At 44.1% G+C, this 27642-nt stretch overlaps 1 pseudogene; it reads right to left on the bottom strand.

Annotated features, from left to right (window-relative positions):
- Nucleotides 1-709: 709 nt before the first annotated feature.
- On the bottom strand, nucleotides 710-25586 carry LOC100752510 (annotated as a pseudogene).
- Between the last annotated feature and the right edge of the window lie 2056 nt (nucleotides 25587-27642).

The following is a 27642-nucleotide window of genomic DNA, read 5'->3' as shown; positions in this document are numbered from 1 at the left end:
GCTGGGTTTACAGAAAGTCACCTTCTACATATTGAGCTAAATGGTAGTAGAAAACTTGCAATTGATTTTGCATGTAGTAGTGGGTTATACTGCATCACTGTTTGAAATATTTGCTGTCTGTCTTATCACACACTTCTTGCTGGGCTTTCATGGACATGCTCCCATTGTAAGATTAAATTCTTCCCAAATCACTGTCTGGTCATCTGATTCACTGGCTCGTGGAATGGGAAAGAGTGACAAGTGGCACTTCTGGGCAAAGAGTCATTGCATAATAGTTTTCTCCAAGATTGAAGCAGTCCATCCTGCAGGGAAGCTCCTTATCAGGAAGGTAAACAACTCAAAATAGCTTCAGTAAGTCCCTGAAACTGACCAGATTCTCTGGACCATGGGAGCTAAAGATGACTGTGTGAAGTTGATAGCAGACAACCTGATCTAGCATCATGTCCAATACCGACTGTTTTACTTCTTCATGTCCCTAAGAGCTGGGATTCTAATCGTGGCTCTATATAGTGGGTTTTCAGTTACTTTTATAAAATTTAGTATATATTTTACATTCATCAAATGGTTATTGAATGCCATTATCCATATTTTACAAATAAGATATGCAATGAGAGAATGAATAACTTTCAAAGGTCCTAATATTGGCACATATCTATTTATCTCTCCTCTTTTTTTTTTCTTTGCTTTTCAAAGGACAGATAGGATGTCTTCACACAGGAGAAGAACTCAGTGTGGCAACAGGGTGGCCAGGGTGTGCAGAGCTGGGGAGGCAGCAGAGTAACCGAGGTGTCGCGCTGGGGAGCTGCAGACCACTGTGGGAAGGGAGCCAGCGTTTTGGAGGGGCGGCTGATGTTTTTAAACTGCTTATTTCTCCATCTGTTTTATTCAGCTTCTTCAACCTGTCCAGCAGTTCCTGTGGGATGAGAATGTGCGTGGATCCTATCAGCACTTCCCTCTTGCCGTTGACCTGGGTCACTTCCTAAGCACAGCGCATCTCATTCAGGCTCACGCCTCCAAACATGAAAATAATGAGGCAGGGGCCGCTTCGGTATTCTCTGCTTTATTCTTGTGCCAGTGTCCATAGCGGGGCGCTGACAGTGGTGGTGCTAAAGGAAGCAGAGGAGCCAAAAGAGATGTACAGGTAATACTTTGTATCCAGTTTGTCTTCAATAGTGTCCTGTCCTCCATGTTGTCCTTAGTGATTGGGGCCCATCGTGAGAACTGGTAGATCTGCTCACTGATGTGCTCCTTCTGCTCTGGTTTGCTCCTGTGACATAGTGTCAAGTCTGTGATGATGGGCACACAAAGGTGAGCCATGTTGCTGGTGATCTCACTGCACTCTGGGGCGATCTGGACATGCTGGATGAGCTTATTTAGGTTTTTCTCGGTGACACCATTCTTCAGAAAGATGTAGAGAAGGATGATGCGGATTTTGTCGTTAAGTGCTGACGTTCGCATCCAGTAGGATGAGGACAATGGCTTTCATAGGGTCCTTGATTTTCTCCCCCTCAGTATCTGTGCCCATTGCCAGATCCTGCTCTACAAAGCAGAGTTGGTCTACGGTGCCTTGGTAATGCTTCATACAGTCTTCAGCAAGGTGCAGGAGAATCGAATACTTGCTGAGCTCCTTCTCGTACTGGGGCATTTTCTTCAGCATCTGAGACAGGTCCCACATGGTGGTCTTCTCTCCAGTGTTCATCCTCTTGCTAGAGGAAAAGACCTTCAGAGACCGGGTGACCTCCTGGGACATCTCTGTGATGTGCTTGTGACACAGCGCTATCCACAGGTCATCGTCGTCATCCAGAAGCGCCTCCTTCACCCGCGCCTCTCCAGTACCGCTGGTCTCATATCTTCAGGGGAGAGGACATGGGTGACCTGGGTTCCTAAGGGACCTCCTGAGCCCCCTCTGGATGCTTTGTTGGTTTTATGAAACACGATTTCATGTTACTTATCTAATTTTTAATGTTTGATAATATTCAATAATATTGACATATAACAATTTACCCATTTTGATGGATATTTTCAAGTTATGTTTATATCTTTACCACAAACAAGAAACACCCTCATAGAGTCATCTTTATATACTACAAAGTCTAACTACATCTATAGGATAAATTCTTGAAATTGAATTCCAAGGTCAAAGACTATAGCAATTCAAATCCTGGTAGGTATTACCAAAAAAGTCTCCGCAGAGGTATCCTCTGCCCCTACAACATGAGGTTACCTTTCCCTGGGGCTTCATCCACACATAGTCCTGAACCCTCCCCAGCTTGTGCCTCCAGATCTGTGTTCATGAAACCAAGTTCTCTGGCACAACCCATGGGGCACGGTTTTGGCCAGGCTGCTAGGTAGAGGGGCTGTTTGGTTTTGTCCTTGCTGAGTTAAAAACTTCTTTCTTTGCTTGTACACACAGTGCTTTGGAGGAAGCAGCTGGAAGTGGGCTTTGTTCTACTCTGAACTACCCAGGAATAATTCATCTATCTGAAAGGTAACTTGTATATTGATCCAGAGACACTGCAGTAATGTAGCTTTTCATTGATTATTTGATAATGGGTTATTTCATTTTTATCTACTCCAACCTCTCTAACTCAGACTTAAAAAAAAAAAGTAGGTAACTCTGAGCACATAATTCATCTCATGGGAAAGCATTTTGCTTGCCAATTCACATTAGCTCACAGGGTGACCCTCTGACCCTCCAATTCATTCAGAACAACACACTACAGAGATGGCTCCTCTAACCTGCCTCATTTGTGTTTAATATTTTGGCAAGAAACTAAAGGAGTGCCTGGTTTGAAGCAAATAGCCTCTCAAATCATCTTGGAATAAGGTAAAATCAAGTCTGCAGCGTCTTCCAATGGAGGGAATGCACACTGGCGGCTGCGAATGGAATTGCTGCCTGTGACTCTGAGCCAGCTTACAACAGCAGTTATTGAATTAATAACCATCAACTGGGACTCAGAAAGGCCTAACAGCCAGGGCGCCATTCTGAGGCTGCTAGCCTGATGTTAAAATATTTATTGATGATAATTGGGTGACAGATACGCATGATCTGCCTTCACAAGCAAAGCCTCATCCTCGTCCTGGTCCTCAGCAGGATCCTCCTGAGGCCATAGAGCCATAGAAAAAAAGACCTCTGAAGAACATGACAATGAAGAAGTTATGTCATAATTATCTTTCTGGTTAGAAAGACAAAATATTTTACATCATGCTGTGTTACCAGATTATCGACAAAGAGAAGAGAATTTGGAATTCAACCCTCTGCTTCCTCATGTCCTGTCTCAACTTCCTACTTCCAAAACTAGCCAAGCACTATCATGTACCAGGTGTTTAATCAGTCTACAGATCATTAAGATTTGGAATTCAAGATCTGCCAGGCTCACAAGAGACATATAGATCAATGGACTAGAATAAAGGACTCAAAATAAGCTATAGCCACTGAATTTTTGATATCAGTATCAAAAACACACAATAAAGAAAAGCCTCCTCAATAAATAGAGCAGGAGATTAGTGGAATCCACATGCAGAAGAATGAAACTAGACCCATATCTCTCACCTTGCACAAAAATCAGTTCAATGGATCGAAGACTTTAACATAAGACTTAGAACTTTGAAACTGTTAAAGGAAAATATACTTCAGTGTATAGGCACAGGCAAGTATTTTCTGAACAGTAATTCAGAAGCACTGAAAATAATACCATGACTAATAGGATTATATGAAATTAAAAGGCTTCAACACAGCAAATGAAATAATCAAGTGAAGAGGTAACCTACAGAATGGAAAAAAATCATGGTTAGCTGTATGTCAGATATTAATATCTATGGTATATAAAGAATTGCAAAAAATGAACATCAAAATCCAAAGCTGCTTATCTATAAACAGATTAATGAACTGAGTAGACAGTTCTCAAAAGAAGAAATGCAAATGTCCAACCAATATTTTTAAAAGTGCTTGTTAGGGAAATGCAAATTAAAAGTGCATTGAAATTCCATCCCATTCTTGTCAAAATGGCCATCAAGAAAACAAATGGCAACAAATATTGGGAAAGATGTTGGGTAAGAGTAACCCACATATACTCCTTCTTTATTGGGAGTACAAACTGATACAGTTATTATGGGAACCAATGAGAAAGTTTCTCAAAAACACTAAAACCAGAACTGCCGTAGTCCCAAATATATCACTGTTGGGCACATACTAAAAGGACTGTAACTAAGTCCCACCATAGTGATATCTGCACAGCTGTGTTCATTGCTGCTCTAGTCACAATAGCTAAGAAATGGAACCAGCCTAGGTATCAATAGAATGGATAATGAAAATGTGGTGCATATACATAATAGAATTTTACTTAGCCATAAAGAAATTATGACATTTGCAGGAGTTGAACAGGAAATCACACTAAGCAAAATGAGCCAGACTCAAATAAATAATTTCCCTAGAACCTAGATTAAAACTAATTTGTGTGTATGCATGCACACGTGTGTGTGTGTGTGTGTGTGTGTGTGTGTGTGTGTGTGTGTGTGTATGTTTGTGTTGATGAAATGAGAAAGGAAAGCATGACAGGGTAAAAGAGGAAGGGAGAAGGAATAATGGAATATATGTGACATGAAACAGAAAAAGATTGTATGTTGGAATGAAGACCAGCAAAGTACCAGAGAGACAGAGAAGGTATTGAGGGAGGGGAACAAATTATAACCAAGTATGAATGGTAATACCACAGTGAAACCTGTTACTTTGTATGCTAACTTAAAACAAATTAATTAAAAAATACTTTAAAACTAACAAAGAAATCTTCGAAGTTATGCTACGTAACAACTCCAATATCTTACTGAGTGAAATCATATAGGTTTCTGTCCTGCTCTGTAGGTCCATCTCAGGCCTGGTTATCAGTCAAGGATGCAGTAGGTCTATCTCAGGCATGAGTATCAGTCAAAGGTGCAATAGGTCCATCTCAGGCAAGGGTGTCAGTCAAGGATGCAGTAGGTCCATCTCAGGCATGAGTAAAAGCCAGTCAGGGCTGCAGATGGAGGAAGAGTGTTCTGCAGAATGTCATATTAGAAACAAAGTGTTCTGTCCTGGAAGCTTACAATGCTAGTGACTGCTGCTGAGCCAGGCTGAAGGTAGGTCTGGCTTGCAATGCCCCTGCTCCTTACCAACCTATGAACTTGAATTGGCCACTAAAATTCTTGAAGGCTGATTCTCTTCTAAAAAAAATGGGAATAATATCATTTACTCAACAAGTTGCCCTAAAGAATAAATGATATGATAAATATATAGATCCAAGCAAATAATAGGTATAGTGATATATTATTTTTGATTTATGAAAGCTTGCCTGAGGATTCAGAAAGCAAAGTCAGCCATGAGTCATAGAAGCCAGGCACACATTTTTAATCCCAGCAGCCAGAATCTAGGAGGTGGTGGAACACACCTTTAATCCTAGGACTCAGGATTAAGAGGCAGATAGATCTCTCTGAGTTCAAGGCCACCCAGATCTACACAAAAATGAATCAGTCTAAAAGAGAATTATAGCTCACACTTTTAGTCCCAACATTAGGGAAATATATAAGACAGAAGCAATGTCTCAGGCATTCATTCTCCAGGCACACTGAGAAACAGCAGCAGTTTGAGACTTGGTGAAGAGCTCATGCTGGGATCAGTCCTTTCAGCCTGAGCTAGAGGTGAGAGCTAGCAACCAGCTGCTTTGCTTTTCTGATATGCAGCTTGAAGTTTGAACCCCAATATCAGTCTCAGGGTCCTTTTTATTATTCATGTTACAAGTAGGGGTTCAGTAATAGGACTTGGCTTTGTGCTTCCATGGAAGCTGAGCCTAGTGGTGCATGCCTTTAATCCAACACTCTGGAGATGACAGACACAGGCAGATCTCTATGAGTTTGAGGCCAGCCAGGTCTACAGTGTGCATTACAGGACAGCCAGAGCTACACAGTGAGAGCATATTTCAAAACAAAACAAAAAAAAATGTTTCCATGGAGCTCAGTGGGCTGATGAGGACTTGGCTTTCATTTATGTCTCCTAAATGTCACATAAATTCTTAGGCGTTTGCATCAACTGTGTGCACATGTACCTCAAGGCACTCACTGCCACAGATTGTGTGTTCTACCTAGGGAAGGTAGCCTGCAAGTGACTGGTGAATGACTGATGGGTGCTGAAGATGAAACATCCAGCTCTGGCATCCACTGCAGTCCTCCAGAGCATCTTTATGAGGAAAGAAGGAAGAAGAATGTGTTGTGCCCAGTATCCATATCTGCCAGCTTTTAGACAAGAATCGGCACATTACCAGCTAGGTCTGATGTCAGACACTTGTAATCCCAGCTCTCCAAAGGCTGAGGTAGGAAGTTAAGGACCTGAGGCCAGCCTGAACTGTATACTGAGACCCTTTCCCAAAGGGGAGGGGGAGAGGAAGTATTAGTTACTTTTCCTCGTAGTCATGACAAAACACATGACTAAAAGCAGTGTAAAGGATCATGGTTTATTTCACAGTTTGGGGTACAGTCCATCATAGCAAGAGAGTCGTGGTAGCAAGAGGCAGCTGGTCACACTGTGTCAGCAGGTAGATGCTGTCGTTCCTCCCACTCCTTTTATTCAGTATGGGTTCCCAGACCATGGCATGGCACCATCACAATCTGGGAAGGTCTTCCCTCTGTTAAACCACTCTGAAAACACCCTCAATGACACACCCACAGGGCTGTTTTCACAGACATTCCAAATTCAGGTGTTGCCAAAATTCTTTTCCAGGAAGAGATGAAAGCAGGGTCTTCCCCCCATCCTACTGTCCCAATGGCAAACCAAGGCAAAATGCTGCCAAAGTTTATTTTGAGGAACCAATGACTTTATTGGACTTTCTTATAGAGCACAGTTGAGGGGTTGCCTACAGAAATGTGGTACTCCTCCCACAAAAGGTCACATCAGAAAGCCTTTACCCAACAGGGATGAGGGCTTCCCCATAGCTGCATAGCCTCCATTCCCTACTCTTCCCTGGCCTATATACTCCAAGCTCTCCCCAAGGCCACATGCAATTAAGACAGCATTGTACACAATAGGTGGTAATGAGTAGGAGTGACTGGATACTCAGGGAACAGTCTTGTGACCCTCCCCACATAAACAGTCAACAAACCCATCTGGGATGATTCTTTTGCAAGAAAGTGCAAGTAAAATCCTCAAGATCGTGGTTGCTTGGCTCAGAGGACACTTAAAACACCAGCCACCATTGAACAGGGATGTCTTAGGGTTCCTATTGCTATGAAGAGACACCCTGACCAAAACAACTCTCATAAAGAAAGACATTTAATTGGACCTCACTTACAGCTCTAGAGGTTTAGTCCATTATCATCATGGTGGGACATGGCAGAGTGCAGGCAGACATGATGCTAGAGAAGGAGCTGGGAGTTCTACATCTTGATCCTCGGGCAGCAGAAGGAAACTGTATACCACACTGGGAGTATCTTGAGCATGTAAGATCTCAAAGCCTGACTCCATAGTGGACACACTTCCTCTGACAAGGCTGCACTCACTCCAGCAAGACCACACCTCCTAACAGAGCCATTCCCTATGGGCTAAGCATTCAAACACATGAGTCTATGTGGGCCATTTCTATTCAAACCACCACAAAGGGTATTGCCATTTTTCATGTAGTAATAATTGTGCATAAATGCATGATTATCTTAATAACTGGGGAAAGTTAGAGATTGAAAAATGATTATGATTATAATTGCAAGAACCATAATAAAGGTGGGTGAGCTGGATAGTTTTATATCAACTTGACAGAAGATGGAGTTATCTGAAAGGGGGAAACCTCAATTGAGGAAATGCCTCTATATGATCAGGCTGTAGGCAAGCTTGTAGGACATTTTCTTATTTAGTGATTGATGAGGGAGAGCCCAGCCCATTGTATGGGAGGCCACCCTGGGCTGGTGGTCCTAGAGTTTACAATAAAGCCGAGCAAGCCATGGAGAGCAAGCCAGTAAGCAGCACCTCTCCATGGTCTCTGCATCAGCTCCTGTCTCCAGGTTCCAGCCCTGAGTGAATTCCTGTCCTGACTTCCTTCAGTGATGAACAGTGATGCGGGATGTGTAAGCTGAATAGACCCTTTCCTCCCCAAGTTGCTCCGGTCACAGTGTTTCATCATAGCTAAAGAAGTCCTAACTAGGACAGCTGCTAACATTCTCCATGCTTTTGAAGGATCATCTCACCTGAGCCTCTGTTCTTGAATAACCTTTTTGTATATTGTGAAAATGTACCACTGACTGGTTTAATAAGAAGCTGAATGGCCAATAGCTAGGCAGGATTTCCAGGCCCAGAGGACTCTGGGAAGAAGAAAGGCAGAGACACCAGGAGATGCAGAGAAAGCAGGCTGGGCAATACAGAGGCTGTGAGGCTGAAAGTAAATTCATAGAAATGGGTTAATTTAAGATATAAGAGCTATTTAGAAACAAGCCTAAGCTACCGGCTGAGCTTTCATAATTAATAATAAGTCTCTGTGTCATTATTGGGGAACTGGTGGTCCTGATGAAAAATCTGCCTACAAGCCTCATGTTATAGGAGAAAGAACCATGGCATCATCATCTCAAGATCTCCTATGCATTTAGTGGCAGAATGACAGGACAACACAATGCAGAGGTTCCCCCATCTTGTATTCTTGCTGGGGGCATTCCAAGTTTAACTAGGATCTGATCTTGATGGAGAATCCCATGGAAAGATACCCAGCTCTATTCTAGGACCCACAGATGAGGATGTCCTAGCTAACTTAGCTTCTGTTGAAACCATTTGTGTGGAAGCTCCTCCTTACTCCTCAGCTAACTGCTTATCTTCGCTTCTGTTGAAACTGCTTGCTTCAAATTGCTTACTTCTGTGAAGCCCCCTGCAGCTTCTGAGTAAGATGCCAGGACCTGGTTTCTGCCTTTAAAAATCCCATGTTCTGGACACTTAAGTCTATACCCAGGTCCCTGAACACTTGGGTGAGCTCCCAACTGACTGGAATAAAGACTTGCAACTGGCTATACACTGTGTCTGAGTGGTCATCTCTGGTGGGTTCCCTGTAACAGCAGAATCAGAATTGAAGCCAGACTGTTTTATTTGGAAGCTTGTATTCTTAGCCTCCTCAGTATGGCTTTCACATACAGTCAGTATTTTGGAATCTTAGTGACTGGAAAAGGCACATGAGTGAATGCAATTGGTCCACAGTTTAAGATTGTACTAGGAACTATATGCTCATTCAGACATACTGTTTCACTCCCATCTAGAATCACACTGGGCATCTCTCTAGAAATAAACAATTAACTTGCAGATATGCACTTGAACAAGTAAAGATACACCAGAAAACGGGGGCAAGTTCTAATCCATAGGCTGCAATTTGATGTTTAATGGGTGAATAGCAAACTATCATCAATTGAAAGTGGTAGGTAACAACATCCCTTTCATCTTGAGGTTCATTATCTCATGTCAGTCCTTGGACACAAGATACTCCTGCTAGACTCCACATCTTGTACCTCATTACAGCACCACCTTCTTCTGGACCAAGGTTTGGATTAAAATGTTAGGAAAATGTCCATATAGAAGCAAGGGGGACCCCCACAGGTGGAGCAGTCTGGTCCCACAGTGGCTATCAGTGTTAAAAGACCAAGGAATGGAAGACACACCTAGTACATGTTATTTTTAACACATGTAAAAAAAAAGATTTTAATTCTGTATTCACATATTTGCCAAGTAGTGCTTAGTAGCTTACACAAACCCCAAGATGTCATGGCTATACTCTGTCAAAAAAAAAAAAATCTCTTTACGGGTGAAGAACACATTTGATGTAATCCTCTGTGTGCTTTAGATGCATAACCATTGACAGTTACTCAAGGATGAAGTAATAGAACTTGCTGGGCTTCCTGAATTCTCAGAAATAACGCAATTGAATGGGATGGAATTTATTAGGGTAAGCCCATAAGCCATTTCTAACTCCATGGCTTTATTTTTTTTTCCCTCACGTAACAACATGAACTGTAAGTTAACAGTTTTTTTTGTGATCAGAAAGAAAGGTCACTACTGCCAAGTGGTGGCTGCAAGGATAATGGCAGCTTTCCAGGGTAGGTGAGTGTATTAGTCCCTTTCTGTTGCTCTAATAAATACCTGAAGCTAGATACTTTATAAAGAAAACAGGTTTGTATGGTTCATGGTTTTAGAGATTGGCAGTCCATCCAGCCTCTGGTAAACACACACACAATATTATGGTAGGTGGCATCAGGGTGGGAATGGATGTAAAAATAAAAGAGAGAGAGAGAGAGAGAGAGAGAGAGAGAGAGAGAGAGAGAGAGAGAGATGCCATTGTGAGCTGGGAAGGAAGGGCCATACTGCTCCTTTATAATGGCTCGAGAACTTTTGAAACTGACTCAGTGCCTGCCCAAGGTGGTACCCCCATTACCCATTTGTCTTGCACTACATCCCTCCTTTTAAAGGCTCCATCACATCTCACATTGCCACACTAGAGTGGAAGTTCCTTACACATTAGCATCTGAGACAAACTCTAAACCATAGCAGTTAGAATCCCGCACAGACCCGTCAGTCAACAACAACATGTGACACACCGGCTGCCCTGCCTCCTTAGCTGTGCTTGTAGAGAAAGCCCCAGCTACCAGTGTGGTTGGTGAGTACTCTGTGGACCCACTAGGACTGTGAATGGAAAACTCGGGGTATGGAGAACTCTTCGGGAAGGTAGAGGCATATCTAAATTCATATGCCCTAAAACAATTGTGTAAGTCACCAAAGCTACCACTCTTCTGTCAATCCCCTTCAAGGCATCCCTGTAACAGAAAGTCAGGTGACTTTGGCTTTCAACTGTTACAGATCTTTGATTCAGAAGTGATGGAAGAAACTTTTCTGTTTGAGCCCAGAGCAGATTTGTAGCTTCTAAGAAGTCATCCTTATGCTTTCTGTAATATTCTGAGCAAGGACACAGAGGCTGTGGTGGAAATGGGTGCCTCTATCACCACCATACACATTTCTACAGACCCTTTATAGAGCATAACTTGTCCCTTTCTTCTAGGGAGTAGCTAGCTCTGAGTATCAAATGGCTTTATAGAGTCGAACACTGGTGTTGGTGACACCCCTAAATACTTTGGTGAAACCAGAGCTCTCCACCTAGCCTGACACAGTGTCATGATCTGGATCATGTCTTCCACATTTCCAGCTACTCTTAGAGCTTTGCACCATTCGGACAGTGCTGGATGCTGGGCAGAGCCTGGGGAGCACTGCCAAGAGGAGCGGCGGGGAGGGGGGCGGGGGGGAGAGTAAAGGTCAAAAGGATGGAAGACCTGCCCCACCCCCATCACTCTAACTTCTCTGTTGAATATATGGGGCTGTGGGCTGCCACCTAGGGAAGATCAGATTAAATTGTTTGAAAAAAATCACTGCTCTAGGAGGTGCCTGAGAGTTGGTGCCGATCAACTTGTATTCAGTGTTAACTACAACAGAGAAGCAGCTCCTGGACAGAAGTGTCTTGAGTGTCCTTGGTGAAGGACTTTCCCTTCTCAGCACTGACCCTTGGTACTCCATCAGCACCCCAGCTCTCCTGGGTGCCCTGACAGCCAAACAGAACCCTTAATCATTAACCTACCTGAAAAGGAAAAGAAAAGCAGGGAAGATGTCAGGGAGAAAAGAGAATATACAAGTCAGAAAACTACCAAAACTGGGACACAATAAAAAAAAAAAAAAATCAGTCTTGTCCCTTGCTTTCTGGGACTAACCCTGTCTCCTCTGAAGGGATGACCTGGCCCAGCTATTACAAATGCACACTGGAGAAAAGGGCTGAGGAGATGCTGTGTCTGCATTTAGAAGGCCTTTGGGGACCATCAACTCATAGTCCTGCTGTCTACCAAGACAGAGAAACCAGACCCGGGCTGAGTAATCTGTAGTTAATTCTGGACGCAGCTCCCGACAAAACAGCAGCCAGACACCCTGGCACCAAAGATATAACCAAGAAAATGTCGAGGACACGTCTCTATTTACAAGTCTGTGGTCCCCAAAGAACCCTTTAATAAAAAGTCTTCGATTCCAGATGCATCAGTCTGCTTTAACCTTGGCTGTCCCTGGAAGCAGATATGTGTCTTTCTTATGTTCCTCCATTAAGCAAAGAAGTAGTACCTACCATGGAGGAAGAGGATTCTCCTCCCAAAAGAATCTAGACTCCAGAACCTGAAAGATCCTTTTGATTCTAGAAGCCTCTGCTTGCGAACCATTCTGTCCACAAGGCTCCCAAATCTCTTCTGTCACCTTTAGAAACCAAGTAAAGGTGAGAAGTTAAATAACCCAGAGAGACAAATTGGTGTTAGAGTTGGCAGTAGATGGAGAAAGAGACCCAGGGCTTGGGCAATGGAGCCTTGGAGCTCAGCCTGCTTCTGTGAAGCTCTTCCACATAGAAACTGAGGTTTAAATCTCAGCCATCCTGGGACATCACCATTTTCCATGGCCAGCACACATCCTGATGTTCTAGTAAGTGCCTCTCAGACTGGGGCTCCTTAAGAGACCCACAAAAGCCACAGCTTCAGGAGATGCTCCTACCTCTGTACAGAGGGCCATACAGCTCCTCTGAGCTTACTGCCTGAGATTTACAGGTGGACTGTGTACTGTGACTCACTGGCTATGGCCATTGAAGACTTTTCTGTCTTGCCTCTGATCATCATTTTCCATCTTTCTCTGATTATCAAAGACCAGTTCCTAGCCAGTCTAAGGGACTCCAAAGTCATAGATGAATCCTCTTCTTACCCAAATAAAACAACTTCTTTCATGTAATTATAAGGGCTTGAAGAGGAGGCTCTATAGTTTAGTTACACGGCTCTTCTCTGTGTTTTCAGTATAATATCTGCAGAAGAACTTGGGGACATTTTTAAACTCCAAAGGCATGTGCCGGGTTTTCAAGATTCATGAGCTCATAAAATCTTAGGCTATGTCATTGTTGTTCATAAGCCAATTGAAAGAGATCTGAAATACATGCCTCTAGGAACCCCATGGTTTTTCCCAATGAGACAGCTCCATAACCAGAGACCAGTAGATGGCCAATGACTAGCTAAGGAAGGGACAGTGTCATTATGTTTCCCTCTTAGCATTCCTCTAACACAGTAGGCTCAAAGTTCCAATTTTCATTTCTGTCTGTTGACAAAAATACTCAGCTGTCTGGAACTCATCTGTGAAGGATCTTGCGGGAACTTGGCAGTCACATCAGAGCAAAGGAACTCAGAGTGATTAGAATGGAAAGTTATGGCCATAACCTTCTAATACCACCAATTCACAGCAGGGATTTGAGGTCCCAGGGGACTGAGTCACCATCTAGCATATTAGGATGGAAAAACACAAAGCTCGGCCAAAGGAATTTGGATCTTCTCAACACAATGCCATGTGAAGGCTGAAGACATGCCTCACAGTGCACAGACAAAGAAAAAAAAGTGAGGCTGCCAAACCAGCATGGGGTAAGCAAGGAATAAAAGATAGTAGTCAATATCATGGCTTTCTGTACTGGATTCACCATCCCGATCAAACTTGCCATGGAGATAGTAGGGAAGAAGCCACAGGCAGAGATCCTTCTCCCACATCAGAGCTACAGGGCTCTGCTTTTTAGACAGCCTGATTTTAAAGCCAAAAGGTATAGGACAGAAGTCTTGAGTAGAGTTCAGACAAAACTTCTTTCTGAACACTAAAGCCCATGCCAGTGACTCCCCACTTGGATTCCTTAAAAACATAGGGGAACCAATACTTTAGGTAGTAAAATGCCATGACAGTGAAAGAAAATGGGGTGGGGGGGGGAGTCAGGCAAGGTAGGGAGTTAGTGCAGTTTGATGCCTCATTGTCTGCTATTTCCCAACGAGTCTCAAAGAGATGCAGCTATTTCTTAGTGAGCTCACCTGCTTAGTCACTCAGGCCGTTGGTGGCCAGACTGTAGAGAAGGAAAATCATCAGCAGACCGTCTATCCAAGAGAAGACTGGAGAGAGATGTATCTACCTATCTTCAGTTTTGCTGGGCAATTTCAGTTTTGTTGGGCAATTTCTGAGTAGCAAGAAATGTCCCATTGCCCCGGAGAAGCCAGGATCCCACACCCTGTGGCATGATGTTCAATCATGTCCAGAAGGTACCAGAAGCAGAGACTCAAGCATTAGCCTCAGGCATCAGTTTACATCAGAGCCTTGCCAGAATCAATCTTCATGACCAAGACAGGGCAATCCTCGGAGACTTGATGAGGGCAAGAGAATAAGGGTACCTGGGGTGCATTAGATAAAGCGACAGGATACTTGGCAGAAGGAAACTATTTTCCCTCAATCCAAGACAGCTTATTGTCATCATGGATGTCTTCAACTTTCAATCTGTCATTGGGATAGTCTCTGAAGACTAGAGAGCAGAGGCTACTTAAGCATCTGCCTCCCTAAGTGGCTAATGCTTGCTTGCCTGTTTCTGTGATAAACACCAGCTTAGGGGACAAAGGGATTTACCTCAGCTTCCAATTCCAGGCAACAGTCCATTATTATGAGACACTGGAGCAGGAACTCAAGGAAGGAACCTGGAGCAGATACAATGGTCTTTGCCATCACCATCATATGTTAGTTCAGACTATTGGGTATAGACTAAGGATGGATCATGAGGTGAAGACAGACGAAAAAGGACCCACTGTAAACCACCCTTTGTCCTTGTCTTCAGTAGGAATCCCAGGAGAACAGGGCAAAAGTAAAGGCTGAGTCTCACGAGCCTGAGAAACCAAGCAATCCAAGCAGGCAAAAGCACCTTTGCCTGAGTATGCCATTTGGACCTCAGAGTCCATTTTACCCACAGGGTGAAATAAAGTTCAGGTTCCCAAGGAGCTGAGAACTTTCCAAAGGCTGACCAATCTCCTCCCTAAACCAGAGAAACAGTTGTTATGCATCTTTAGTTCTTTAGAAGCATAATGGTTGCTCCTAACCACAGAAGGAACAAATGAATCTGATTGGTTGGACTGAAAGGCTTGCACTGTATATCCCCTGACAATGATGGAACACTCAAGGAAGCCCCTAATTTCTAAACCCTGATTGGTGAAAATTGTAACTGTAACTTGGCAACAAATGTTTGCGATTTTTGTGCTTATAAATGACACTTCTGCCCCTGCTCGGGACTGTTGGGAGAAACAAAAGCTCCCGAGTCCTTGTCCCACAGCCCTGATAATAAATCACTCGTGTGGTGATTTATTAAAATCTTTGGAACCCATAATTGTTGTCTCTCAATAACTATGGAAGGCTAGGGGTAACAACATACATAAATAATGACATATTTTGTTTCTCTTTAATTTTTCCCTTATTAACCGAACTGTGATTTTTGAGCATGGATATATGTCTATAATTTCCTCAGTTTTCCTTAGATTGTTCTTCTGATAATGGCTCAGACAATAGTTATTGAACACCTTGCTAACCTCCTGCAGTCAGGGGCAGCTTTTGTCTTATCTTTCATATCACCGTTTTTTTGTGACTATAATAGAATTAGATCACTTATCCCTTCCCTTTCCTCCCTCTAAGCTCTCCCATGTAACCCTCCTTTTGCTCTTCCAAATTTAAGGCCTTGTTTTTTCATTTGTTGTGGCTATATGCCTAAATGTATATATGTATATATTCCTAATTACAACCTACTCAGTCTGTATCATTGTATATGTATGCATGTATGTTTTAGAGACTGACCCTTTGGTGTTGGGTAACCAATTTCCATGCTCTTCCCCAAGGAAGACTGTTTCACCCACTCCCAGCATTCACTCTTTGTGTGCAATTTACCCCTCAGGGCTTTTCTTTATCTACTTTGACGTGTCTGTTGTTAGTCATGTCTCAGCAGTCATGTGGTTGAAACATTACGGGTGTAGCTTCTGATGTTACTGGGAAACACAGTCTCATAGCAAACTCACTGATTCTCTGACACAATCTTCCTGCTCCCCTCTTCCTTAATGTCCCCTGAGCCTTGGGTGCTGGAGTGTTCTGTAGATGCATCCATTGGGACTGTGTTCCACAACTCTTCATTTTGATTGGTTGTGGATTTACCAATAACTTTTTGAAATGTCTAGGTGAACTGTTTTGTGGAATATCCCTTGATTTGGATTTATGTAATTGTTTATTCTTGATTAGGTTCAGATTTGTCATTTGGGGCAGGAATCTTAGGCAGGAAGCATTGTGTCTTCACATGTTACACCAGAGGTGTGGACTTAGCCACCACTGAAGCAAAATCTGGTCATTTAGTAAAGAGTGTTCACCAGATTTCGCCACCACAAAAGGGCACCTTTTCGTGTGTAGTTAATAAATTATCTACTAAACAATACTTTGAGACTCAATACACTCTTCCAAACAACCTTTCACTCAGTGACTTTAGCATCTATTAAAAATTCTTTCCTGAATTATTTTTTCCTGAATTATTTTAATGATGGTTGAAACAGTGCTTTTCAACTCTACCATTCTTCTGTACTCATTAACTGCCATCTTCTACAAAAGAAATGTAGGGGGGCTTTCCAGGGACTGGAGAGACGGCTCACTGGCTAAGTGCATTGGCTATCCCTGCAGAGGACCAAAATTGAGTTCCCAGTACCCACAAGGTGGTTCACAATTACCTGGAAATATAGTTCCAGGGGATCCAGCACCCTCTTCTGGCTACTGTGAACACTGTATGCACGTGGTGCACAAAAATACATGCAAGTAAATAAAGTACCCATAAGAATAATTCTTCACTTTTTTTAAAAAAAAGAAGGTGTTTCCTTCTCTCTTCCTCTTTTATTTTGGTTTAAGTATAGACTGATAATTTTGTTTGTTTGGCCAAAAGAACTCCTTTAGGTAAATCCTATACCTAGCTTTGAGTGGTATTATAGTTGTATTTAAAAGTGAAAGAACTCAAAGAAATAAACAGGAAGAAATAAGGACCGTGAAGGACTGACAATAGAAAGAGCTATAAATATAATAAGCCAACAGAGACTCACGCTTGGACAGAACCATGAAGATAGGTCTGACTATGGTCTCCATGCATGCAGATTGTCTGTTGGTGGGCTTAAAAATACTATTTGCTTGGCAAATAGTCCAGAAGGCTATGGGAAGGTAGGACCTGCTATAGAGGAAGTAGGAAGCAAGCACAAATACAAGATCCTCAGTTGTCATTCTAGCTTCTTTTCTGTTGCTGATAAAAAAAAAATCACTCTGACCAAAAGCAACTTAGGGAGGAAAGGGTCTATTTTAGTTACAGTCCATCACTGAGGGAAGCCAAGGCAGGAACTCAAACAGGAACCTGGTTACAGGAACCACAGAAACACTGCTTGCTGGTTTACTCAGGCTCATGCCCAGCTATATTCCTTATATAGCCCAGGACCACAGGCTCCAGAAAGGGTACCACCCACAGTGGGCTGGGCTCTCCTCCTTGAACAGTCCCCCAGAGACATGCCTACAGGCCAATGATTTAGGCAGTTTCTCAAATGAGGCTGTCCTAGTTACTACTGCTGTGATGAAACAGCATAACCAAAAGCAAGCTGGGTAGGAAACTTCCACTTCCACATCGCTTTTCATCATCGAAGGAGTCAGGACAGGAACTCAAGCAGGGCTGGAAACTGGAAGGAGGAGCCAGTGCAGAGGCAATGGAGGAAAGCTGCTTAGTAGCTTGCTCAACCTGCTTTCTAGTAGAACCCAGGACAATCAGCCCAAGGATGGTACCACCCACAATGGGCTGGGCCCTCCCCCATCAATCCTTAACTAAGAAAATGCCTTACAGCTGCATCTTATGGGGGAATTTTCTCAATAGAGTTTGCTTCCTTTCAGAGGACTCTAGCTTGTGCCAAGTTGACATAAAACTAGAAGCATTCCTCTAGGTGACTCTACATTTTGTCAAATTGACAATTAAATCGAACTAGGATAATTGTCTGGGAAGAGCACTCTAGGGACAGTATGCAAGTCTACCTCTGCTAGCTCTGAGGTGAGAAAGGTAACCAAGAGGAAGCTGAACCCTGCAGTTCATGGAGACTCAAGCACAGATGGGTCACTTCATTGAAAAAAAAAAAAAAAAAAAAAAAAAAAAAAAAAAAAAAAAGCCACTCTTCCCTTAACAGACAGATCAGCCTGTTAAGGACTAGATATCAGTATCCCCCAAATTCTAACCCCCAATGTGCTAAGAAGTGTAGGACTTGGGCTGGGTGTGGTGGCACACACCTTTAATACCAGTCTAAGGCCAGACTGGTCTACATAACAAGTTCCAGGACAGTCAGAACTACAAAGAACCTGTCTCAAATAACCAAACAAAAGAAATGTGGCCCTTGGGAGGTGAGCAGGTCATGAAAGTTGAGCCCTCATCAGTGGGATTAGTACCCTTGTAAAAGGGGCCAAGTTCTCTCTCACTTTCTTTTTTAGCTCATAAAGAGAAGTGGGCTGAGACACCTATCTTCATGGACAATAGAAGCAGGCCATCTATGACCCAAAAGAGGTCCTCATCAGATCTAGCCATGCCTACCCCAATCTCAGACTTCTCAGATCCAGAATGGTAGGGAACACACTCCTGGTGTTTATGTCTATTTACAGAATCATGTTGACAGAATTGTGTTGACAGGGCAGGATCATGTTGGTAGCACAGGATGGAATTGGTAGCAGTCCTAACAGACCAGGAATGCTGTGCGACTTTAGTTCAGGAAAATCACAGAAGAATCCACTGAGGCTGCAGTAGGGGAGGTCACACATACCTGGGGGTGTAGAACAGTCCCCACAGTGTGGGCGCATTCACAGAAGAACTTTGGGACTGGCCCCAGGAAAACTGAAGAACAGAGAAAACAGACTGTGACCAACCACAAGAACAAGTGAGACAAGAGCTAGCAAACCAGTGCTACAAAGTAAACAGCCCTTCACTTGCAGGGGAACAGGTTACCCTGAAGTTATTATCTCTCCTGAAGCAAAGGCATAGCAGGGGTCTGTAATGCCTCAAGGCTAACTAGTCACTAACTGGTTGGTATCACAGGCCTGGAACATGGCCTGGCAATTCTTTCCTCCAGGCAGAATGGAAATAAAGACAGATGTGGAATTATAGAATAATAGAAAGAGAAAAGAACAAATCTCCACAGGAAGAAAAGTGGGGATGAAATGACCTACAAGTATCCATACTATACAGAGTATCCAGACAGGTGACCTCAGAGACCCCCATGAGAGTCACCACGTGGAACTTTGCAGGCCTGTTGTAGGCTCAGCTAAGCAAGGGAATGGAATGGAGAGAGGGAGGCACCCAAGAGAAAACAGAAATGGTCACAGGTAGAGTTCCATAGGGGAGACAGGCAAGAAGTCAGAGAATAAAGAGGCTGTTGAGCTAAAGTACTGGTGACAGAGGAAGATGGAAGATGCCTTTGTGTGACCAAAGCTCTGCTTACCTATTTACCTATGCTAAATCCCCAGGCATCATTTTCAAGAAAAATACTTTCCTTCCAAGACCAAGTTTGCTTATATACATTGTCTATTACCTCCCCCTAGTGACTGAAAATGTGAATGTGTGAGAGGAGTTGGAAGTTAAAATACCCCATGATGAATGACGATGGTCACGAGATACTGATCCTGTTTATGGTGGCAGAGGTAGTGGTGGTGGTGGTGGTGGTGGTGGTGGTGGTGGTGGTGGTGGTGGTAGTCATGGTGCGATCTTGGTGGCGGTGGTGGTTGTGGCTGTGGAGTGGTTGTGGTGATGGTCTTGGTGGTAGTTGTGGTGGTGGTGGTGGTCATGGTGGGTAGTGGAGTGGCCGTGGTGGTCGTGGTGATTGTGGGGAGGTGGCAGAAAGGCTTCTTTTTGCTCCTGTGGAGTTTCGGGTCCCCTGGTGTGTTTCTCCAGGTAACCCTGTGCACCCGGACAGCTCTGTAGAGCAGGATACACTCTCACCAACACATCTCACTAGGGGCACCGCTTTAGATTCAGGCATCTTCAGCCTTTTAACATCAAAAGTCAATATTACCAACTACAAATTTACACTTGAGAACTGTGTGACCAACTTTCAAAACAAACAAACAAAAAATCCCAAACATGGGGCTAGTCAGTCATTTAAGGGCACTTTTCTACTTCACAGAGGATCCCAGTTTGGTTCCCAACACCCACGTCATGTGGCTGCTCCAACTCCAAGGGATTTGTGAACTTGTCTGGTTCCCAAGGACAGTGCACATACCTGGTATACATACATACTATGATAGTTTGAATATAATTGACCCCCATAAGTTCATATTCAGTGGCACTATTAGGAGGTATGGTCTTGTTGGAGCAGGTGTGGCCTTGTTGGAGGAAGCGTGTCACTGTGGGAGTGGGCTTTGAGGTTTCCTTTTTACTCAAGCTTGGCTCAGTGTGACAGTCAGTTAACTTCCTGTTATCTTTGGATCAAGATATAGAACTCTTAGCTCTGTCTCCAGCACCATGTCTGCCTGCATGCTACCATGTCCCACCATGATGATAATGGACTGAACTTCTAAACTGTAAGCCACCCAATTAAATGTTTTCCTTATAAGAGTTACCACAGCCATGGTGTCTGTTCACAGCAATAGAAACCCTAGGACATATACACTCAGGCACATACACATTTGCATATTTTATTTTGAATGGCCAACAACACATGTCTGTTTACATGTGTAAATATGGTGTAGTGTGCCTACTTGCTACTTTTAGTATATGTAGGTGTGTGTTAGTGCACATGGAGGCCAGAGGTGGACATCAGATGTCTGTTTCTTTTTTATCACTCTCCCCCTTTTCTGTTGTGGCTGTTAATTTATATGTATGGGTGTTTTGCCTGTGTGTATCTGTACTGTGGGAGTGCCTGGTGAAGGCCAGAGAAGGACACTGAATTACAGACAGTTGTGAGCCACCAATAAGGGTGCTGGGACTTGAATCTGGGTCCTCTGGAAGATCAGTCAGTGCTCTGAACCAGAGCCATCTCTGCAGTTCTTTAATTCTTTAATTCTTGAGAATCTTTAATTCTTGAGAAGGGTCCTCTCATTGAATTTGAACCTCATTGATTCACCAATCTTCCCATAACATTTTAAGTGAGTTTATTATTTTGTCTTGGGCTACATTCATAGCTGTCTTCATCCACATTTAGCCTGTGAGCCCACAGGTTTGGCATGCTAGTTACAACCTACCAATCAAAGTGGGAGAAGGAAACTACCCTGGGACTTGAAGCCCTTCTGGTACACAAAGCATCTGTAAGATTTCCAGCAGGAGTTTAAACTCTGAGTCTGTCTCCATCCACATAAAACAGGGTTGAGACTGCACATGTCAGAGATGAGCAAAAATAGCAATGGACTGTGTCACTTAGTACTATTATGAGCATTGTGTGACTAAGTCCTTTGAGAGGCAATGATGATGGCTGCTGCTACTGCTGCTGCCGTGAGTGGCAGTGATCACTTCCTTGCTGTCTATCAAAGGCTTCTGAACCTTCTGGGAAGAAATTCCTTGCAGTCTGACTAAAAAAACGCACTGCTAGGAACTACTATCATCTCTCCCTTGTTCTAATTCCCTTACTTTCCTGTTATTTTTGCCTTCTTGGCCTGGCTTCTGATAGTGCATTTCTGAAGGAAAGAAAGCCTTGGCATTCCATGTTGAAAGTCTGTGGACGCCCTCTCCTGATGCTCGCTCCGATACTAAGTTTGTCTGCTCATCTGGGGCACCCAGAGAGCCAGGCATAAGCAAGGAGAGCATTTCAACTAGATCAACAATTCTTAAACTATGGGTCACAACTCCTTTAAGGGTCAAATGACCCTTTCACAGGGGTTTCATATCCAATATCCAGCATATATGATTCGTAACAGTAGCAAAAATGCAGTTATGAAGTAGCAACAAAAAAACTTTATGGTTGGGGGAGTCACTACAACATGAGGAACTGTATTAGAGGGTCTTAGAATTAGGAAGGTTGAGAGCCACTGTACTAGGCTCAGGGCTTCCAGGTGACCCTGGCTCCTGGGGTGAGGCCTGCAGAGCAGGTTGACAGCATTTTCTGGTTCTGTCCATTATTGGGCTGGGCTCACAGGGTGGGCTGGAAGTACTGAAGGATCTGAGACTCAGAAGTGAACATACATAAGGAAGGGCACAAAGCATGCACAGAGCACTGTAAGACTCCAATCAGCCTTTTCTGATCACCAAGTAAGCCTTTGCAGCACGCGCTTTGCGAGGCAGGGCACACATGTTCATACACATACACAGAGCCAGGGGAGGAGGTGTCAGAGCAATGGCAGGCTTATGAGAACTTCCTGGGAATGGTGGAAAGTAATTCCTAGAGTCAGCCTCCAAAGATAACTCTGGTACCTGGACTGAACAGACGCGAGAACGGAGCACAGGCAAGCTGTTCCTGAGCAAACACCTTTGACACAGCCAGGAGGCTAGCCAGCCGCCCTGAAATAGGCACTGGCCCAACTGTGCTTTCTAGACACATCATCAGCCCTGTCCCTTTGGGGTCTTCTAGGATAAGAAACCAGAAAGTAGAAAGGACAATGAGTAACCAGAATCGCTTCTACATCCTCATGTCCCCTTGCTGAAGAAAACCTTGCTTGCCCTGGCTCCCACCAGCTTGCCAAGATTCGAGCTCTTAGTAGCACACTAGAAAGGTCCTTCCCATAATTTAGTCTAGGATGGGAGAGACAGCGGCCACATGTGTAAGCCTGCTGCATGCAGCTTGACAGGAATGCCATTTATATCTAAAAGGCAAACAACAGACTGCATGGGAGTCTCAGAACTGCTTGGTCTAGACACCCAACTCTAGACTACAATTGCCAATTGGGGGTCACCCCACCCAGGAACCTGAGGATTTCTTTAACTTGATGGTACCAAAACCTGGTGGCAGTAATACTATTCATACTAGGGGATGGAGTTGAAACCACAGGTCCTAGAGCCCTACTGCCCAGTTGAATCTTAAGTAGTCCATGCAGTAGCGATGTGATGTTGGAGAAGTCATGAATCTCTCTTAAGCCTGTGGCTTTTCATTTGTACCATGTGACACAAAGGGAATGCACTTCATTTCATGTTGACAGTTAAATGAGATGATGTACCAGCACTAGAGTGGAAGCCCAGCAGTCATTCAACACATGCTCACACCACTATGGCCACTATTTGATCAACGAGAGCTACATTCTATGTAATGGGTGGATCTGAGTCGACTCTCAATAGGAATTGAGCACAGCTTTGATGTCATCCCTTTGTTTGCCTTTGCATCACGCAGCTGCTGTCCGGTGCAACACATGCCTGCTCCTTTCCCCCTTCATCCCTGATCTGAGGGAAGCAAAAGCATCCTGACTGGCCACCAGCCACAAGTGTAACCAATGGTGCACTGCAAGGGCTCCGATGGAAGTCACGTACACAAGTGTCCACCAGAGCCTGGCCACCTTGACTTGTCCCTTACTTGAATCACAGGGTCCACATTTCAAGGAATAAAGAATATTTGCATTAAGTCCGCATGTTTTTGTGAATAGGGCCTCTGCCTGAATTTTGAAGGACATACTGCTTGCCTGCTTTACCACAATTGGTGAAGTGTGTACACTACTCTGCAGGACATTTATCTGGGGTCTCCATGAAAATAGGGGAGATGTATGCATATATACATACCTATATGTAAAAATTTATATGCTGTAATATACATGCATTATACATTACATGTGCATGTCCGATGTGTAGATATATATGTCCATGTGTATATGTGTGTGTCTATATGAATTGCTCATAAATCCTGAGTCCATTTGTCAACTTCAGGAAGACAGGAAAAAGAACCAGTGTCCTTATTTGTCACCAGGCAGGAAGAATTCCTATAGGAGAAAGTTGTCTTTCTTGTTCCTTTCAAGCTTTCAACTACATGTGTGGAACCCACTGTCACTAGTGTAGTGTTAGGGAAAACAGTCCAACTTAAGTGTTTGTCTTGCCTGGGCTCACCCTCACAGAATATACCCCATGCTCTACACATGAAGCAGGCTTTCCTCACTGAGCTCTACCTCTAAGTCCCCCTGGCTTTCTCACCTTCAGCTCAGGGCAGCCATGATGCAGGCTTCCAGATGAGTGAGTGTGAGCCAAAAAGGTCCCTCTGTAAAGCAATGCACACGCTGTCCAGATGAACGTCCGTACAGCAATACTAGGCACTGCACCACAGGAAGAGGAAATGGCTACATCTGGCAGCCATATGCACCAGAATCCCAACTCTGCCTCCCCCTGGCTGGTAGGTGTTAATCTCATCCTTAAAAATGAGCAACATAATTGGTCCACCCCACAAAAGGGAAATCAAGACTAAAGTGAAACACTTGACCCTCTGAGGATCTCAGTAACGAGGGGTTTGTCACTGTCCCCAGGAATCCTGAAAAAGGCCTCTGATGTCAGCTTTTTAAGAGCAGCCTCCCCTCTGCTGTGCCACCTGCCTGGCACTGCAACATAGTTTGCTGCCTTGTGGCTAATGGCCCTCCATGACAACTCTCATTATCTAGCTGTTGGGTTTCATTAATTGTAGAAATCTGCTAGGTACAACCCTCTTGAGACTTCTACTGTGCCCCAGAATGGCGTGCAATTCTTCATATTAAAACTGAACGTGCCTGACTCTTCTTTTCCTACCCCAAGCCTCCTGGGACACATTGGAAACTATAATCAAAGCAGTATAAGCAGTTGGCACAAGCCAACCAAAGGCAGGCAGCCTCTAATCCTGTTTCTCTTAAGCTTGCTAAAAAAAAAAAAAAAAAAAAGGCTTTGACGTATTTAAAAGAAGTCCTTGTTTCCAGGGATGGAGATAAATGTTAACATTCTGAAGTTACCCTGCCCATTCCCACCAGCTAAACTCCCCACTTCTGTGCATTTCCACACTCTTTTCTCCATAACCTCCACACTTCCCTACTACCCTGCCCTAACTGGTGTGTGTGTGTGTGTGTGTGTGTGTGTGTGTGTGTGTGTGTGTGTGTGTGTAGAGAGAGAGAGAGAGAGAGAGAGAGAGAGAGGAGAGACTTAAAAACACTGAACATGCTGGGCATTGGTGGCACACGCCTTTAATCCTAGCACTCGGGAGGCAGAGGCAGGCAGATCTCTGTGAGTTCGAGGCCAGCCTGGTCTCCAGAGCGAGTGCCAGGATAGGCTCCAAAGCTACACAGAGAAACCCTGTCTCAAAAAATCAAACAAAACAACAACAAAAAAAAAACTGAACACTTGCTGTCTTGTAGACACAGGATGAGCATTCTGTACACAGTGTACTCTAGGCACAGGACAGGCATTCTGTACACAGTGTACTCTAGGCACAGGACAGGCATTCTGTACAGTGTACTCTAGGCACAGGACAGGCATTCTGTACAGTGTACTGTAGACACAGGACTGGCATTCTGTACAGTGAATTCTTCTGCTGTTTGCTCTGCAGATGAGACAGAGGAACTCACATGGCTGAAGAGCTTGCTTGCCCCAATCATAAACTATTAGATATCCAAACCCACCTCACTGTCAGGATCTGCCAGCTATCTCCATCCTGTCATCTCCTTTACCGACCTCATCACACCCATTTCCCACATCAGAGGCTGCTTCCCTGTGGCCTGGATTCGTGGTGCCACGCCTCTCTGCTTGCTTCAGTACCCACTTCTCCTCCTCATTCTCTACATCACCACGTTTACTCATTGAACAAAGGACTAGTAAATTGCTAGAATGCTTTTATGGTCCAGGCACAGTAGTAGACTTTGGAGGGGTCACCAAAATAAGATTGTCCTTGGCGCCAAGGTACTCACACAATTAGGACATCTATATGACAGGTGAACAGAAAATGAGTTACATTCAATGACACTGGATGGAAAATATGAAGACCGGAAGGACTGAAAGTCTTTCTATCATGGCATGGTGGGACTGACTGGAGGGGAAATCACTGTTTTATTTTTTGAATTTTTCTTTTGCATGCCTAAAGTCTGGATGTGAGAAGTTTCCCAGATGGGACATCTCCAATGACTTATCCTGCAGATTTTGGCCCTTTCCTTCACAGATACAGGATGGCTACTGCATCTCTAGCAGCCCTTCTTTCTTCAACGTCCACACACTGGAACCTTCCACAGCTTCTTCTGTTGTCATTTAACTGTCTTTGAATTCCCTGGATTTCTGCATTTAAAGGACTCTTGTAATTTCATTGCCCACCTCCCCTCCACCCCACCCCTGAGAACCCAGAATAATCTGTCAGTCACCTTAATCTCACTCACAACTTTAGAACACACACATCTCTGGGGCCATTATTCTGTCTGCTATACTGGAAGCCAGGAAACACTCTTCTACCCCTGGGCTGGCAAAGTTAGGTGAGGAAGTTCACCAACAGGATGCCTACCATCCCATGGAGAATCTAGCTGGGGCTGGGTGCGGACACTCAGCACTGCTAAGCACCAGTGTATCCATCCCACACATGCTGTTGACAGCTGTCATCCAGAAACAAGTAGATAGAAAACCCCAGAACTAGAGGGTGCTCCCAGGCCACACCCTTCTACACTTTGTGCTGACACAGCTTAGTCAGTGCTACAGCTTCAGTGAAAGCTTTAGAAGACAACTTTCTATTAGTGCAGGTGTCAATGAGCCAGCTCCGAAGTTATAAACATGGGAGAGCTGCTCTGTTTCTCATTGGGCAGACCAACTTTATAGCTGCCCAGGCTCAGATTCAGGGTTAAGACATGGTCCACCCCATCTATGACCTGCTGGAACACATGAAGGAACCTGACCCTCATACCCAAAACTACAGGATCTCCACAATATCAACAACAGGATACCCAGGAAGAATCCTAATGAGGGCCCAGCATCAATGGTTTAGTAGAAACCAGACCAATGACTCTTAGCAATGAACATTTAGAAGATAATGGACAAAGGGGTTTATGGCGTGACTTACTGAGTTACACTGCAGCTTCCATAACAAGACTTTTAATTTCCCTTTCTCTCTCTCTCTCTCTCTCTCTCTCTCTCTCTCTCTCTCTCTCTCTCTCTCTCTCTCTCTCTCTCTCCTCTCTCCCTCCCTCCCCTCCCCTCCCCTCCCTTCCCCTCTCCTCTTGGTTTTTCAAGACAGCGTTTCTCTGTGTAGCTTTGGAGCCTGTCCTGGCACTTGCTCTGGAGACCAGGCTGGCCTTGAAATCACAGAGATCGGCCTGCCTCTGCCTCTGCCTCCCGAGTGCTGGGATTAAAGGCGTGTGCCACCAATGCCCGGCTTCCCTTTTTATCTCTTAAAATTTGTTTTATTGGGGAGGGGATACAGGGGCACAAAGCAGATGCAAAGGGACAGCAAAATGAATGGAATCAAGACACATGATGTAAAAGACACATAGAATAATTTTTTTCTTTTTTAAAGAGACCCAGTCCTACCTTTCAGCAAACAGTGGAAGGCATATGCAAAACCAATGTGCAGTAACAGTAGCACCAAGGACCGGGCCTTTGGGAGTAGACAGGGATGACGCCACGTGAGGCTGGGTGAGCTCACCACCGTCAATTTCTACAACTCTGGAGTAGTTACAACAGAGTTGGAAGCTTTGACAGTGTGCAGCTGATCCAGCCATCATGTGCGGAAGTGTCATCTGGTGTGTCACAGTCCAAGCCATACCCAGTCAAACCTGAAAACCCAAAGACCTTTGGTAGGCTGGGCTCTGGGGAGCACCAAAGACAAGACTTTGTATAACACCAAGTTCACTAAGGACTTGCAGATACTTTCCCCAACACT

This window comes from Cricetulus griseus (genome assembly GCF_003668045.3).
Source record: "Cricetulus griseus strain 17A/GY chromosome 1 unlocalized genomic scaffold, alternate assembly CriGri-PICRH-1.0 chr1_1, whole genome shotgun sequence".
Taxonomy (NCBI): domain Eukaryota; kingdom Metazoa; phylum Chordata; class Mammalia; order Rodentia; family Cricetidae; genus Cricetulus; species Cricetulus griseus.
This window is presented reverse-complemented; position numbering and strand designations above follow the sequence as displayed.